Below are 7,684 nucleotides of genomic sequence, written 5' to 3'. Positions count from 1 at the left end.
TTTCACTATCTTACATGTAAAAAAGTGTCTTAGGACTCAGGCATGGCCTGGGCAATAGGAAACTTCAGTTCTCTGTCTACTTGCAATCAGCCAGGGTCATGAGACAAGTTCTTGCTCATGAGCAGGCAGTGGAATGAATGTTTGTCATTTATAGGTCAAAACATTTGATTTTCATTGCAATACTCTGTTCCTTGTGTTCAACCACAGAAACCATGGGTCAGCTATAATAAGAAGAAGGGCACTAAATTGCTGCATGGAGGGAGATAGCCTTGGAAGGTCAACCAGTCTGCCTTGAACTAATATGATCAGAAACACATCTATGTTGCTTTAAGCCTTGGAGATATTTGGGTTTTCTTTTCTGCAGCATAACCCAACTTATTATGCAGAGTTCCTTCTTGAAGTCTTTTCTGATACTAGGAATCAGAATACCAAAATTGTACTTCTGGTTCTGCTTCTTTTTAAAATTGTAATCAGGCCAGGTGTCCCCATCTATAAGGTTGGAATAAAGTCTACCTTGCTTTCTTTTCAGAGCTCAAATGAGACCATATGGGAAGATGCTTTGCAAAATAGGAAGTACTGTATGGATGGAAGGAATTACATATTTTAACTAGGAGAGTTACCTGATATTGGTTTAACAACCACAATGCTCTGGTTTCCTGAAGGGCTGCTAATTTTTAAATAGTGTTCTATGAGTAAATAAAGTAAGTACAAAACATAGCCACAATTTATCATGCCTGGATTGCTCTTTTTCACATTCTGTTTGAAAAATGAAACAGGACACACATTAAAAGATTTGTGGGGGTAGGGTTGGGAGGGTGAGAGATTTTTTCCCATTTGGATATGAGATGGCTTTCTAAGAGTTGAATTATAAAATTGACACAGTTCATTAGTTAAAGAGATGTTTACAGAGCAACCATTATATGTGTGTGGTAGCCAGCCTTGAAGATCATATTTATGCCCACTTATAATCCCCCCTCCACAATGAATAGAGCTGATACATTAACCAATAGACTGTTGTAGAAATGTCATAATGTGACTTCCTAGGTTAAGTTGTAGAAGAGATTGGCTTGTTCTCTCTAAATTATTCACTCTGAGGGTAGCCCTGTGCTGTCCTGAGGATACCCAAATATCCCTTTGGAAAAGGCTCCTGTGATGAGGAACTGAGCCCTCCTGCCAATAGCCAGAGGATTGCTAAAGCCCTATAAGTGTGCCCTTTTAGAAGGCCATCTTCTGGCTCCAATCAAGCCTTCAGTTGACTGCAGCAGCTGCTGATATCCTAACTGTTGCCTCATGAGAGATCCTCAGCTAGAATCACCAGCTAAGCTGCTTCTGAATTCCTGACCTACAAAAGGTGCGAGGTACTAATTATTTGTTGTCTTATGCTTTTAAATTTTGGATGATTTATTCTTCTGTCACAGATAATGAATAGAACGTATTGCCACACAGTGAATGTGTACAGCTCAGAGATACAGTGCTGGATAAAATAAACCAGACTTGTTCCTCGTGGGACTCCCATTTCAGTGTGGGTGGAGAGACAGACCATATGCTAAACAAATGAGATAATGTCAAATAGTGATAAATGCTGTGGAAAGGTCTGGAAGTTCAGAAATCCTGGGACAAAGTGTGCCTTTTAGAGTATTCAGAGATAGCCTCTTTGGAAAGGAAAGATTTGAACTCAATGATGGTTTCTTCATGCAAACACCCTTAAGCAGAGTGATCAAGGCAGAGGGAACAGCGATTGTGAAGTCCATAAAGCTAAAATGAGCTTGCTTTGTCGTTCAGGATCTATCAAGTCAGTGCAGCTGAAGTGGAAAGAAGGTGCCAAAGAGACATAAATGCTTTCCAGAAGGGGGCCTGTGCCCAGTTAGTCTTGAGGAGGTGGTATCACCCAGGGAGACTGTGGGTTCTGAGAAAAGATGCAATCTGTTGTATATATCAAAAGCACTTTAGAGCCAGAATCTTACCCATGCCAGAAGCAGGAAGAACAAAGATGTCAATAGGTTAATCTTTGGTAAAATTGCAGACCAAGGAAGAATGCATTAATCAGAAGAGGAATTAGATATGAGGGAACCTATAAAAAGGTCAGAGATCCAGGAGGCATTTCCCAAGTACTTTCTGTTTGGAGGAAGAGGTACCCTGGATCAAAATTTCCCCTCTAGCCATCTGTTTTCAAAAGCAGGCATTTGGGAGTCATCCTGTTGTCATTAATCTTTGAATTGTAAAAGTAATTACATATTGAATGGTTTCATAATTGACAACAGTGGTTAAATGAAGCCAAAGGAGCACATGGAAGGGGAGCTACCCGATAGGATACTATGGTTTTGGAAAACTCCAAGAACAGTACGTTTCAGGGAAGCTCCTACCATCCTCTCTCTTCTCCACGCCCTCCTCCTCCACCAAAATGAGGCAAAGGGCTCAGAGCAGAGGAGGGAGGAGGTGATGAGAATTGAAGGGGTGGGGGGACAAAGAGGGTAGATAAGAGGCGTGGACACATGGGTGTGTACAGGAAGGCTTCTGGGGAAACTTCAGTTAGTAATAACAGGTTTTAGAGCTATGTGTTTGTCTCACTCAACCATCCAGACTGAGAGCAGAGTTTTAGCCAAAAGAAGGCAGAAGTTTAGTTTTGGAATCGCCTTGTGCATTAGTCTTTTGTTACTATAACAAAATACCAGAGGTTGAATAACTTTATAAAGGGAAAGGGTTTATTTAGCTCAAAATTCTGATGGTTTTTTTGCTGGTGGAATTCTAAGACAGCACATGGTACTGAATGGCAAAAGACAGGGTGTGTGGGGGGGGGGCGGGAATATTCTGGTCTCCCTCCCTTTTCTTATAAAACCATCAGGATTCAATCATGGGGACTCCATCAGGATCTAGAGAAATCTCCAAGTTATTCATGGCAATGAGTTGTATTAGAGTGTACCTTCCTATTCTCATGCCCAAATCCCAATCAAGAACATAGGCTTTTTGTGGCCATACTAATTTTCCCTGTTCTTGGATCAAGGAGGGAATTTCTTTGTTTTTCACTTGGGACAGACGGGAAGGTAGGCACATTTCCGTTACATTGGGACCAATTTTTTCCTAGTTTCATCACTGCTCACCAAGCAATGTTAAGATAATAAATTGACCCAATTAACTCCTTTCCTTGAGGAAAAGAATGTGCCCATCAGAGGAGGTGGGTATGTGATCTACTTGTGAATTATAGTTCTAACGCAAATGGATTTCCTTCCTCTGGTTTGCTTATGTGTTTCCTATGAGTTGAGATAGTATACAGGTACACAGTGTAGATAAAATCAATGTTAGAATCCACAGAGCTAAGGGCCATGTTAATTCACTGTAGAGAACAATGCCTATGAATTTGGTTATATTCCTTTCTGAACACATTTTCAGGAAATTACTCTTAAGAAAAATCAGCCAAAACTTAAAAAATAAAGCAAAAGGGTGTCTACATGTCCTTTCAATAGCCTTGTTTGTCATGCTTACCTCATTGTTAGTTTATTTTCTATATTGGAGTATGTGCTTATGTATGTCTCTGCTCTTTATGAACTTTTTAGAGACCAGACATTGAAGATACACGGCAACTTATAGATTTCTGTCTGGGAAAAATATACCCACAGAAGTTAATGTACTGCAGGATACTAACCAGTTTGGTATCTATTGAGCAGGTGAATTCATTTCAGCATTTCTTTGACATTGAATAAAATCTCCATTTCTTAAATTCTCCTTTGAGCCAGTTTGATCATTTTATTAATTTCTTTGTTCACTGATGAATTGATAAAACCTTAGATAGGTGTCCACTCTGCATTTGTATCAGTCCTGTGTTTAACTTTTTGAAAATTATGCTTTCCCATCGCAACACTCCTGTTTTACTTTGCATTTGCATATTGAATAAATAGTGCTCCCTCTGATTGTGGCATGTTTGATGTTTGTGACGTGCTGAATCTGAGAATGCTGAATCTTTCAAGGCACTGGGATCTTCATAATAAATCTTAATTATATGCTGTAACACAACACTAAAAAACGTGTATTTAAGCTTCTGGTATACCCATGTTTTGAAACAACTGGAGAAGATTTATCCATGTCTGAGATTACAGCCTGAATTATGGATGTTCCTGGTGACTGCTTAGTAAGGAGACTCTCAAAGCAGCAGCAAAAGCTGAGGGAGTCTGAGACAGGGCAGCAGGAAGTTCTTGACCTGGTGGCTTGAACTTGGCCAGAAGAATGAGATGTGTTTCCTGTGTTCCTGTTTAGAATTTATAGAATAATTTTCCCCCAAACACATTAAATAATGATTCATTTCCATGAATTACCCACAACCTACTTGAAATACTTTTTATGCAATAGTATTATTTTCAGTATCTGTTCACTGCAAATGTTATTTCAGATGCAATATGAAAAAAATAATAATTTTTTGGTGGGGTGGACCTGGAAACTAATCCCAAACTTATAACATTGATTTTATAGGAAGTGCCATCTTTTTAAAAGTATTTTTTAGTTGTGGATAGACCTTTATTTTGTTTACTTATTTATATGTAGTGCTGAGAATCGAACCCAGTGCCTTACAGATGCTAGGCAAGCACTCTACTGCTGAGCTATAATTCCAGCCCACAGGAAGTGATATTTTGTTTTAAACAACTAAATAGAAATGCTTCTGGGTGGAGGGGATATTCAGTTCTTTTAGAGATTGGGAATGGCCTAAGGTGAAGTTTCTTGCAACGACAAAACTAGGTAAATTACAAACTGCTTCCTTTTGTGTGTGTGTGTGTGTGTGTGTGTGTGTGTGTGTGTTTTGTTGATGCTATCACACCTTTTAGTCGTCTATCACATAAAGTAGGACACACATTCCAAGTTCTCACCGTCTCTGTGCACACCTGCCTTTTTTACCTAGTGTTGCAGGTAATACCTACGATTGTTACGAACAAAATAAATTCAAACTTTCACCTTTCGTCCACCAAAAATATCATGTTCATCCCAGCTCCTGCCAGAACAGAGTTTTTTTCTGGATTTTTGAGGGAGAACATTGCTTCAATGGACATGGAAGTGTTCACTTCCTTGTAACAAGGCCCTGTTCATGTTCTGAGTGATAGGTCATAGGACTGCTGCTATCTTCAAGGAGATTCTGTAGGGGATACGAATCATGTTAATTTAATAATGTTCTCTGAATATTCGACATGTTCATATTGGAAAATTTCTAAGATGGTTCTTTGAGCACAGTAGTGGTGGTAATGTCTTCTTCTGGCTTTTATTAAGGGTTGTTGACATTTTTTGGGTTTCTGTTCCAGGAAACTAGGGTTATAGAAGGCCAAATTGGAAATCCATGTCCACTGGATAATGTTTAGCCATAACCAGGGAGGTATGTTTTCTGGTAGGAAATCCTTTAAAACTAAATTGGAGAAGTGACAAAAATCATATTGCAGAGAGGAAACAAATTATTAGAAATTGGACCATAAGAAGTAGAACAGCTCAAGACCTTTAGTTCCAATGCTCTTAAAAATAGTTTTTACTTGTTCCTTTTAACTCCTTTGTAACTAAAGTGTCACCAAATAACCTTAAAGAGTATATAGTTTCCTAACTGTAAGGCTGTACCTCACCTAAAGTAAGTTAGCTATTCCTGTGAGGTTGAACAACAGGTTATTTCTACTAGATTTGATTTTATAATGTGCCAATGAACTTTGGTGCATAAATTTTTCTCCCATCATGTCTTTAAGATGGATTCCTTCAAGGCAAATTGGTAGGTCAAAGGCTATGAATATTTATGACTCCTCTTACAGATGACTTCCCAGAAAGATTGTATCAATTTGTAAGATACCCAGCTCTTAGTGTGTATCTTTTTTTTTTTATTAGTTGCTCAGGACAATACAATGATATTGACATATCATACATTTGAATCAAATGGGGTATAATTTCTCATTTTTCCAAGTATACAGGTTGCAGAATCATATTGGTTATACAGCCACGTATATACATACAGCAATACTAGTGTCTATTTTATTCTGCTGCCCTTCCTATCCCCCCTTCCCCTGCCCTCTCTTAGTGTGTATCTTACTCATTCTCTCTAGGATGCTGATTGAGGATTGCATTAAAACACACACACACACACTCACACACACAAACTTTAAAAATAAAATTCACATACAAGAAAGTCATGTTACCTGAAGTTAAAAAATGAAGACTAATAATTTTCCCTTTACATTTTTGAAACCAGCTTTGCTTTCTGAGAGCAGCCACTAAAGCCACCTCTTCAGCATTGCCTGGAGTGTCCTGCTGATATTCCAGTATGGAAGATGAGATCCAAGGACATTTAGTTGGGACGGGGGCAGTGGAGGGTTGGACTTTGGAGTCATACATTGATGCACTTGGAAAAGGCTGAAGGTAATGACATTATACATTTGAAAAAGGCTGCAGTGTCTATCCAGTAAAGCATTAGGCAGATAAAAGAGGTATGACATTTACCTGGGTGGATGAAACATAAATGTAGAGAAGGGATGGCTGTATTTGTCCAGTCAAGTAAGACATTAAAGATCCCTTAATTGAGGTTATTTTTTGTTTTTGTATCCGTGCTGGGATCAAACCCAAGGCCTTGCACATACTAGACAAGGCTCTAGCCCAAGAGATTTTAACTCTTAAAATATGGGACAAAATTCATGCATATTGACTTGTGGAGGATGATTTCCTCATCATGTCTCTTAAGTATCTTGCTTATTTGCTGGGCACAATGGTGTGTGACTGTAATCCCAGTGGCTCAGGAGGCTGAGGCAGGAGGATTGAAGAGTTCAAAACCACCCTCAGCAATTTAGTGATGCCCTAAGCAACTTAGTGAGACCCTGTCTCCAAATAAAAAAAAAAAAGGACTGGGGATGTGGCTCAGTGGTTAAGTGCCCCTGGGTTCAATCACTGATACCAAAAACAAAAATAGAAGATCCACAAATGAAAAAAACAACAACAAAAACTTGCTTATTTGATTATCCCTCCCTCCTTCTTTTCCTCCCTGTCTTCCTCTTTCTGCCTTTTAATTTCCCAATGATTTGAGAGTAAGGTACACATGTTATTATATGTGATCCTTAAATCTGAGAGTTACCAAGAAAAAGAACAGCCTCTCTATTACCACATTCATCGTTTCCTTTTTCTCTTTCTCTATCTCCATCTTTTTATCTATCTATGCTAGCTATTTTTGTTCTTAATTGCTTTGTTTAGAAAACTCTGAAATACATTATACATATAGAAGAATACATAAAACTATGTACAGGGCTGGGGCTGTAGTTCAGTGGTAGAGCGCTTGCCTTGCAGGTGTGAGGCCCTGGGTTCAATCCTCAGCACCATGTAAAAATAAATAAATTAAATAAAGATATTGTGTCCATCTACAACTAAAAAAAATTTAAAAAAAACCCCAACTATGTATAGTATGAAAGTTCACATAAATAAATATATATTTTATGATTTTATTTGTATTGTATATATGAAGTATTTATTTTAAATGAAAATAAAACAAGTAAAAAAAAATGAAACCAGAAACCATTTAGGGGAAGTAGTAGTTATCTTAACCAGGTTAGAAATCAAAGAAAATCTTTATACCCATTGAGCCTCACTCATGCAAGATAAGTTCTAGAGATCTGTATGACATAGCGCCTAGTACTTGTTTTAAGGTTGCATGTTAAGTATTCTTTTCACAAAAACAACTAAAAAAAAA

Source organism: Marmota flaviventris, chromosome 9 (genome assembly GCF_047511675.1).
Source record: "Marmota flaviventris isolate mMarFla1 chromosome 9, mMarFla1.hap1, whole genome shotgun sequence".
NCBI lineage: Eukaryota > Metazoa > Chordata > Mammalia > Rodentia > Sciuridae > Marmota > Marmota flaviventris.
Note: the sequence above shows the minus strand (reverse complement) of the source record.